The sequence below is a fragment of the Glycine max genome, chromosome 13 (assembly GCF_000004515.6).
Source record: "Glycine max cultivar Williams 82 chromosome 13, Glycine_max_v4.0, whole genome shotgun sequence".
In the NCBI taxonomy this organism is placed as follows: domain Eukaryota; kingdom Viridiplantae; phylum Streptophyta; class Magnoliopsida; order Fabales; family Fabaceae; genus Glycine; species Glycine max.
The window spans coordinates 15,355,544-15,364,231 of NC_038249.2; the positions used below are offsets into that span (position 1 = coordinate 15,355,544).

At 30.8% G+C, this 8,688-nt stretch overlaps 1 long non-coding RNA gene across 1 annotated transcript; it reads left to right on the forward strand.

Annotated features, from left to right (window-relative positions):
- Positions 1–374: 374 nt before the first annotated feature.
- On the forward strand, positions 375–2,083 carry LOC102669322 (uncharacterized). Its single transcript, XR_003263821.2, has 3 exons — positions 375–429; positions 532–1,175; positions 1,456–2,083. It is a non-coding gene; the product is annotated as an uncharacterized lncRNA (long non-coding RNA).
- Positions 2,084–8,688: the final 6,605 nt, after the last annotated feature.

The window sequence follows — 8,688 nt, forward strand, 5'->3', positions numbered from 1 at the left end:
CTTGTGCCTTGCTATGACCAGTAAAAAGATGCATAGGATACAAGTGTTGTAATTGAGGTATATTCTTTGACTATATGTAAGAAGTCATGTTTTTAATTTTATCTTTGTAGAAGAGGTTTTTGCCATAAAAGTGTGTAAAAAAAAAAGAATTGAAAATTTTATCTGATTCATATCTTTGATTTGGATGGTTAGGATAATATTATAAATATTCTTTTTATTTAAGTCTATAAATCTGCTTGGTTTACTTTTTTTATTTGTCATTAATATTTTAAATCATTGCATATGAATCTATTCATGTAAGTTGAGTTTGCCATGTATCAGCTTTTGAGCTAGGATTTGCAATTAATCCTGCTTATCTAACTTTTCAGATCAAACAAGGTAGTAAAGTTGCTTGCTAAAGCATTATTGGGAGGATTGCAGGAAAATAGGGTATTTTTCTTATTTTAAAGTTTCTTTATAAAATTTAGCAACTTTAAAATTGTGGAATATGAAATATTTTTAATCTGAATTTCAGGCTTGTTACACTTGTAGGTTACTCACTTGGGGCTAAAGTTATTTTCAAGTATCTGGAGTGCTGCTTCTGTTTATTGGCAGCTGAACTGGTAGAGAGAGTTGTCCTTCTTGGATCACCCATTGCAACCAAGGAAGGGAATTGGGAAGCTGCTAGAAAGGAGGAAAAGGATTTAATTTTCTCATGAATAGTATCTTCTGGTCTCACGTGTATGATGGAAATATAGTTTTATTGATTACTATGAGATACTGGTATTCTGTAGATGGTAGTAGAAAGATTTGTCAATGCTTATTCAAGAAATGACTGGATGCTTGGAGTTGCTTTCCGCGCTAGGTACACAAAAATACTATATTTCCAACATACATGTGAGACCAGAAGATACTATGTTTATGCTTTTTTTCCTACTTTCTACTTACATCTAATATTTCTACCATTGCTTTCAGCATAATTGGCTTTATTAATGTGCAGACCTGAGTTGTTGAAGGATGTGAGAAGGTATAATAGACAAGAGCTTGAGGTTTTCTTTGAATAATTCAGCAACATAAATCACCAAATAATGAGGTGTACAAGGGAACATTGAAGGGTGGGTCTGAGATTGATGTGATTTCCCTTTGCATGAAGGAGGAGCATTGGAGAGGATATCTTCAGCTCTATTTTTAGAGAGGTAAATGGAAATTTTCCTCTGCATACAACATTCTAGAATTTGCAGACAAATAGTTATCCAAATCTTTTAATAGTCAAACACCTCATCTTACTTCCATCTTTCCGTGTGTAATTAATATATCACACTTAAAAATCTTTTGTTTCAAATCTTATTAAGCAGACAATGACACTGCTTGCTAACACACAGAGCAATTATTCTTGTGTTGGCAGTTTATGCTAATTACCTACATGGTCAGATGAGTTCTTCCTCTAATTATGTTGGTTTATCTTTATTACTTCAGAGAATGAATCTACCGATGAAGATACTGATATAGAGATAAATGGCCCAGACAAGACAAACGAGATTGTAAAAGTGAGGGTTCTAACATTTTTAGAAAATGTAGCTCACCTAGAAGATGAGGAAGGATTATCCATTATTTAGCCAAACTAGTTGCTACGGTGAGCTTCCTTCTTTAGCTTTTGAGTCTCTACTTTACTTGTGCCTGTGATCTCTTTATTATGTTAAAATAAGAGTGCACGCTTGTTTTAATGTAATAATGAGATGTTCGGTTTAGGAAAATTTTGGAAGTTACATGGAAGTTACTAAAACTTCCATCAACGCTTGGAAGTTACATGGAAGTTCAAACCAATCTTTGGCTTTTTTTTTATGGGTAACATAGGAAAGGAGGAATTTTTAAATTTTTGATAACACTACTATTTTACAACCTGCCTATCTAATATCAATGCATGATTTTGAATGGAAAAAGCAAAAGGAAGAGAGATCGGAGAGTTAATTCAAAACATTGAAACTTATGAAGAATGCAAGTATGAAATATGGCCGAAAAATATGTGTGTTCAAATATCTAAAAAAGTGACAAAACTATGTGTGTTCAAATATCTTCCTTGTGAGATATGACTTCTAGAAGAATGTGTCTTCAATCAGTCAAACTTGGACTTGGACATGCTTTGAAGAATGTTGCTCTTGGTATATGCATCTTTGTTGCATACTAAGATATATTATACATGGTGTTAGCAAGCTCATGTTTTTTTTAATAATTTATATCTTATCTTGGATGCCTTCATGAAAAAGAATTCACCAAGCTTGTGTTGCATGAGTGTAAAACTACTACAAATATGATTGAGCAGTTTGCTACTTTGGCTGCCATAGCCCAGAACCCTGGTAAAATCCGTGATGATGATGTTCTTGCTGACTTTTGTGGCAAGTTGCTACACCATTTCTAGGTAAATTTTCATATTCGTGACTTTGTTTTTGGAATTATTCTTTTGATGTTAAACATGTCTCCATATTGATTCTTTGTCAATGTATCCCATGTTATAAACTTTACGTCATATGTTGATGGTGAGGCTGGATTTAATTAATGATGCCATTTGATAACAATTTCCAGCATGCTTCTTTCTAATACCTACTCTAGCTTTGCTTAATGTTTTTTGTTTTGGCATTCCTAATAATGTTGAGAATGTTCAAAAACACATAAGCAACCTAACATTTGATTTGTGCAATTTAGTGCTATGTTAAATTTGTTCAATTACTTAGTTGTAACTTAATTTCGATTGATTGAAATCAAAGCTAATGAAAAAGTATTTATGATGTGTTTGATTAAATTATTAGATTCCTCTTGAAAAATAAGTTGTGTTTCAATCACTCAAACTTGGACTTGGACATGCTCTGAAGAATGTTGCTCTTGGTATATACATCTTTGTTGCATACTGAGATATAGTATGCATGGTGGTAGCAAGCTCATGTTTTTTTTTTTAAATTTATATCTTATCTTGGATGCCTTCATGAACAAGAATTCACCAAGCTTGTGCTGCACGAGTATAAAACTACTACAAATATGAGTGAACAGTTTTCTCCTTTGGTTGCCATAGCCCAGAACCCTGGTAAAATCCGTGATGATGCTCTTGTTGACTTTTGTGGCAAGCTGTTGCATCATTTCTTGGTAAATTGCCATATCTTTGACTTTGTTTTTGGAATTATTCTTTTGATGTTAGGCATGTCTCCATATCATTTTGAAGTACAAGTGTGGCTACTTCTTTAGGAAGAAGTCATGCAACGAGAAGTGATATTTTTGTTTCTATACTTTGTTTTTGTTACCAATGTAGCTATTTCTTTTCTTTTTTTGAATGATCGCTATATTAAAATTCTTTTCATGAGTGTTGTATTCAAAATTGTTGGGTGTTTATACACCGATTTACTTTTCTTGTCAGCAACACCTACCCAAATCTAATGGACCAATACAATAATGAGGAGTATTTACAATGTAGAGCTATTTTGGCTTCTACAATTGATACTGTTGATAAGATAAATGATTTTGTTCTATCATTAGTGCCAGGTACAAACTTATTTATTATAGTTTATGAATAATTCAATTAGAAATAAGTGATGCAAACATAAAACATTATGCATTAATCATTCCATTTTTCTAATAAATATAGGAGGTGAAAAAGAATATTTAAGTTTAGATATGGTAGACAAATCAGATGCAGCAAACAACCAAGCATGAGAAACACTTACTCCTAAATTTCTAAACTCTCTTAGGACATCTGGATTTCCTAATCATAAAATTAAACTTTAAGTAGGAACTCTGATCATACTTTTAAGAAATATAGATCAATTTGAAGGTTTGTGTAATGGTCAAGACTAATTGTGACAAGATTAGCAAACCATATCATCCAAGCAAAAATCATTGATGGAAACAAAAATGGAAATCTGATATATATTCCTAGAATGTGTATGTCTCCATCATAGTCACCATGGACTTTTAAACTGATTAGGAGACAATTTTCTATCATGCTATCATATGTCACGACAATAAACAAATCTCAGGGTCAATCACTAGAATGTGTTGGACTTTACTTGCCTAGACCAGTTTTTAGCCATGGTCAACTATATGTAGCAGCCTCGAGAGTTAAGAGTAAACAAGGATTAAAGATCTTGATACATGATAAAGAAGAAAGACCATTGAATACTACAACAAATATAGTCTTCAAAGAAGTGTTCCATAATCTTTAATTGGTAAAATTTTGATTATATCACACATGAAAAGCATTTATGTTATGACTTCCCACTTTTAGTAGTTCAAACTAATATTGAGGTGTACATACTTTGACTTAAGTATTATTTCAATTCTCAAGTTCTACTTTCAGGACTGTGATGGATGATTTTGGAGATGTTTTGTCCAATTCATCAGTTTCACACTTTTCTGGAAATGTAAGTTGTTCTAAACATCTACTGCAACTTTCAGTTCTATTTCATTTAATTAAATTTATTTTAGTTTTCATCTTGAACTATCACTAAAAGTATTACTCATAAGATTTTATGAATCTGATCAATTCAATGATTTACTCAATTAGATAATTGAATTTGCAGGTTAGGAAATCAAAACATGAGACTACCAATGATTAATTTTTTGGGTTACATTTTCATAATAGAACAACTGTTGATGTTCAATCCAAAACCAATTGTAACCCTCCACAAGAAAAACAAATTCTATCACAAAGGGCAACACTGTAGAAGCATATATGATATGAAATTTTGATGATGCCAAAGATAAGTGCTTTTCAAGTTTGATCCAAGAATAACAACTCTTCAGAAAATAACTCCCAAGAGTCACAACTCTTTAGAAAATAACTCCCAAGACTCATAACTCTTCATAAAATAATTCTCAAGAGTCACATTTGTTCAAGAGATTTTTGAATGGTCATCAAAGGCCTATAAATAAGTGACTTGGGTTACGAAATTCCTCAGAGAGTTTTTCTGAACTGAAATGTCTTATCCTCTCAAAAAGATTCATTGGTCAAACACTTGCATATTCAATAAGGAATCTTGGTTGATCTTCAATTGTAATATCCTTCTCTTAAAGAGAGAAACTTCTTCTTCTTATTCAAAGAAATTGATTAAGAGACCGAGGGTCTCTTAAGTTGTAAGGATTTCTGAACACAAGGGAAAGATTGTCCCTATGTGGTTTAGACTTTGTAAAAGGCATTTTACAAGATAGTGAAAATCTCAAGTGAGTTGCTTGAGGACTGGATGTAGGCACGGGAAGTGACCGAACTAGTATAAATCGAGTTTGTATTTCTCTCTTCCCTTATCTCATTTATGTTATTGCAATCAATTTTGTCTTGCATGTTTAAAGAACATTATTAAATTGATTGTTGCTTCTTCTTCTGCATTTTGAGCCTATCATTTAGAAGAAGGTTAAAAGTTTGTTAGTGAGACTTAATTCACTCTCCCCTCTTAAGTTTTTGAGGCCACTTGTCCAACAAGTGGTATCAGAGCGAGATTCTTGTCTAAAGTTTAAAAACTTCAAGAATAGATATAGCCTCATCCAACTTTTCATTTTCTGAGGAAAATTCTATTAATAGGTCTCTTGTTTTCAATGGCGAGGGTTATCATTATTGAAAAACCCAAATGCAGATCTTTATTGAAGCCATAGATTTAAATACATGGGAAGCCATTGAATTTGGTCCCTTCATTCCTACAATAACATAATAGAAAATATAAATACCTACACATAGAATGTATCAAGGTAGCAATCAAAACATTAATTGACATGAGAATTTCTATGTAAAAATTTACGGATAAGATAATATATATATATATATATATATATATATATATAAATTTCTTGTCATTTTTTATTAATAAAATTATTAATGTTATTATTTTTATAACAGCATTTCCTCTTATTGAATAATAAATTTAAAGATTTTTTTTATCTGTATTATTTTTTATTTTATTCTATTTCATAACGGTTTTAAAAATTAATAGAACAATTATTTTTACTACCCCAATATTTCATTTATATAAAATCAACGACGCTGCTGTAAAAAAAAAGGACGCTTAAATTAACAATAAACCTAGAACACATACGGGATGTTCAAAAGCCAAAAACTTGATCGACCAGAAATGTAACAAAAAACTTAAACACTCAACTGCAAAAAGCATAATACCCAGTTGAAAATAATCAAAATGTACATAATTTGATTAATTTCCTTTTTGAGGATAGTATCAGCGGCACATAAGCATAAAGTTGATTTCATTTGAAAATGACACCCCCCTAGCCCTACTCTGCTCGATCATGAGAATTTGGCAACTGAATTTTTCTACTGTGCAAAAGGCAAATTGCAAAAAGTAACCTAGCTAGTTATAGACTCAGCCAAACGGGTTCTTTATTTTTATAATTTAGTATATTATTATCCACAAGTTTTTATCAAGGAAGCGGAAGTTAATTATAACGACTTTAGGCTTATTTTAAAAAAAAATATTATAACAGACTTTAGATTCAACGGCGAAAAATCACGAAGTTTGGGGTCGACGAAGTTAATGATTTTTATTGAGTTGAAGGGTAACTTTAATATAGTTCCATAAAATCCGTTGTACCCTTTAGACCTACCAACCAAAAATTTGAATATATCCTTAGGAGGCAGTAGGTATTCAAACTATGATTACTAGTGCCCAAAATGATGCAGTAATTTTGGGACTAAGAAAGTTTGACCCATGCGTTTAGGGCAGTTGAAAAAACCAACATAAAAATGGAGCTATGGATAAAATTTATAGAGGAGTATAATTTAATGAGTAAATTTCATTGATATCTTGAGATTTTTTCATATTACATTGGTTTACGACATCCTCTTTTGCAGCGGCGTTAGGCTTAGTGTCTAACAATATTAAACAATTTTATATCATTATTTAATAATAAATTATCATATTTAATTTTTTTTAATAATTATCTTAAAATTTATATTAAGAATAATTTTTTTATTGATTAATAGTATTTTATACTAATGGTGCCATAATCATTAAACTCTATATGTCTCTCTTCAATATATAACATAACATATGAGAATAATTTCTTTATTGATATGTTTGGTTGTGAAGAAGTAGGTGAGAAAAAAAGAAATTTTTAAAATTTGGTATAAGTCTCTCACATTTTTTGTTCTATTTTAATTTAAATATTTTTTCTCAATTCTTTTTCACTCTTTTTTCTTCTCTCCAATCAAATCACTCATAATTAAAATGATTAATTTTAACTTTTAAATTAAAATAAAAAGTTGAAATTAAAATATTATTTTAAAATTCAATTAATTAATTGGTGGTGGTGATATTATCGTTGTTACCACTCCTAATATCGTCATTGTAAATATCTCTTTTCTTATTGATATTATTGTTATCATTATTATTATAATCACTTAAAGTATTTTTTTTTTACAATGTATGATATATAGATATCCTAAAGCACTTCTTAAACCCATATTTATCCCTTCAATAAAGAGGAAAAATGACTTATAATTAGATTTTCAAAATAATCAAAAGTCCTTAAGCGTGGCATTAATTAATTTTCATTGGATTTGGACTTGAATAGGATAGTTGATCGATCCCTTGTATTAAAGTAACTGAATTACGGAACCACGCATGCATTACTCGGAGGAGGCTAGGCAAAAGCATAAAAAGTAGTTAAAAATATTTCCTTGTTTACTTTTTAAACTTTGGATTCTTTTCGTCATGGATTCCAACAGAATTCTAACTTCCAACTTCTTGTCGGGTTCAGAAATAAGTCTACAGCGTTCCTCATGTCATGTTGTTAGCCCTTTTTGACCGTAAAAGGTTAAAAGAGATGGTGTGAAATATTTTACTTGGACAGATCTAAGGAAGGAACATGCTTCTTAAAAATAACGTTAGTTTGGTATGAAAACGTAGTTTGGTATCGAACAATGCGGGTCCACTTCTTAAAGGCAATAGCGAAGTTACTTTTTTCAAAAAGAAAATAATAGTAAATGCATATGAATAATAATTTAAGTAAACAAATTATTGTTCTCATCGGAGAATACCATTAAAAAAACAAAAAGTCCCAATTCAAGCTTACATCAATGTCTTTTTTCTTAAATTCTACTTAACCATGAACGTGAGTCATGTAACTTGTTTTTATTTATATATGATATATTTTAACATGCTTGCCTATGTTTCTTTGTCATACTAGGTGTCGAGGCCTAATTATATGTCATGTTACCATTTGATCTAATCTTGCCAGTTTCGTAAGGAGAATGATACGTTGTTATGCATCTTTGACATGTCAAGGACACTATACCTTCTTACGTTGTCACCACGTCTCAACGGGTTTGAATTCATACAAGGTTTTTATGAGTTTTTAAAATGTTACAGTCGATCATGAGTAGGGTGTGACTGACTGACATTATGCGGCCATACAAATTACTAAACATTAAGCCTATTGGCATAAAATGTTTAAGTGTGTGCTAACTTCTTTATGGGACCCATCTCGATCGGACACTCCACAACCCACCAAGGATTGAATCTATTGACATAGATGTTTAAGTGATTTATTATCATATCTTCATGGGACCTATCTAGGACAGACATTCCATAAACTTATATAATTAATATGTTTAACATATAATCATATTTTTTAGGTATGTGATAAAAGGTTTTCTTCCAAGATCCTTGCATATATGTTGAAGAATAATTATTAAAAAGATATCAATTCTTTAAATAAATA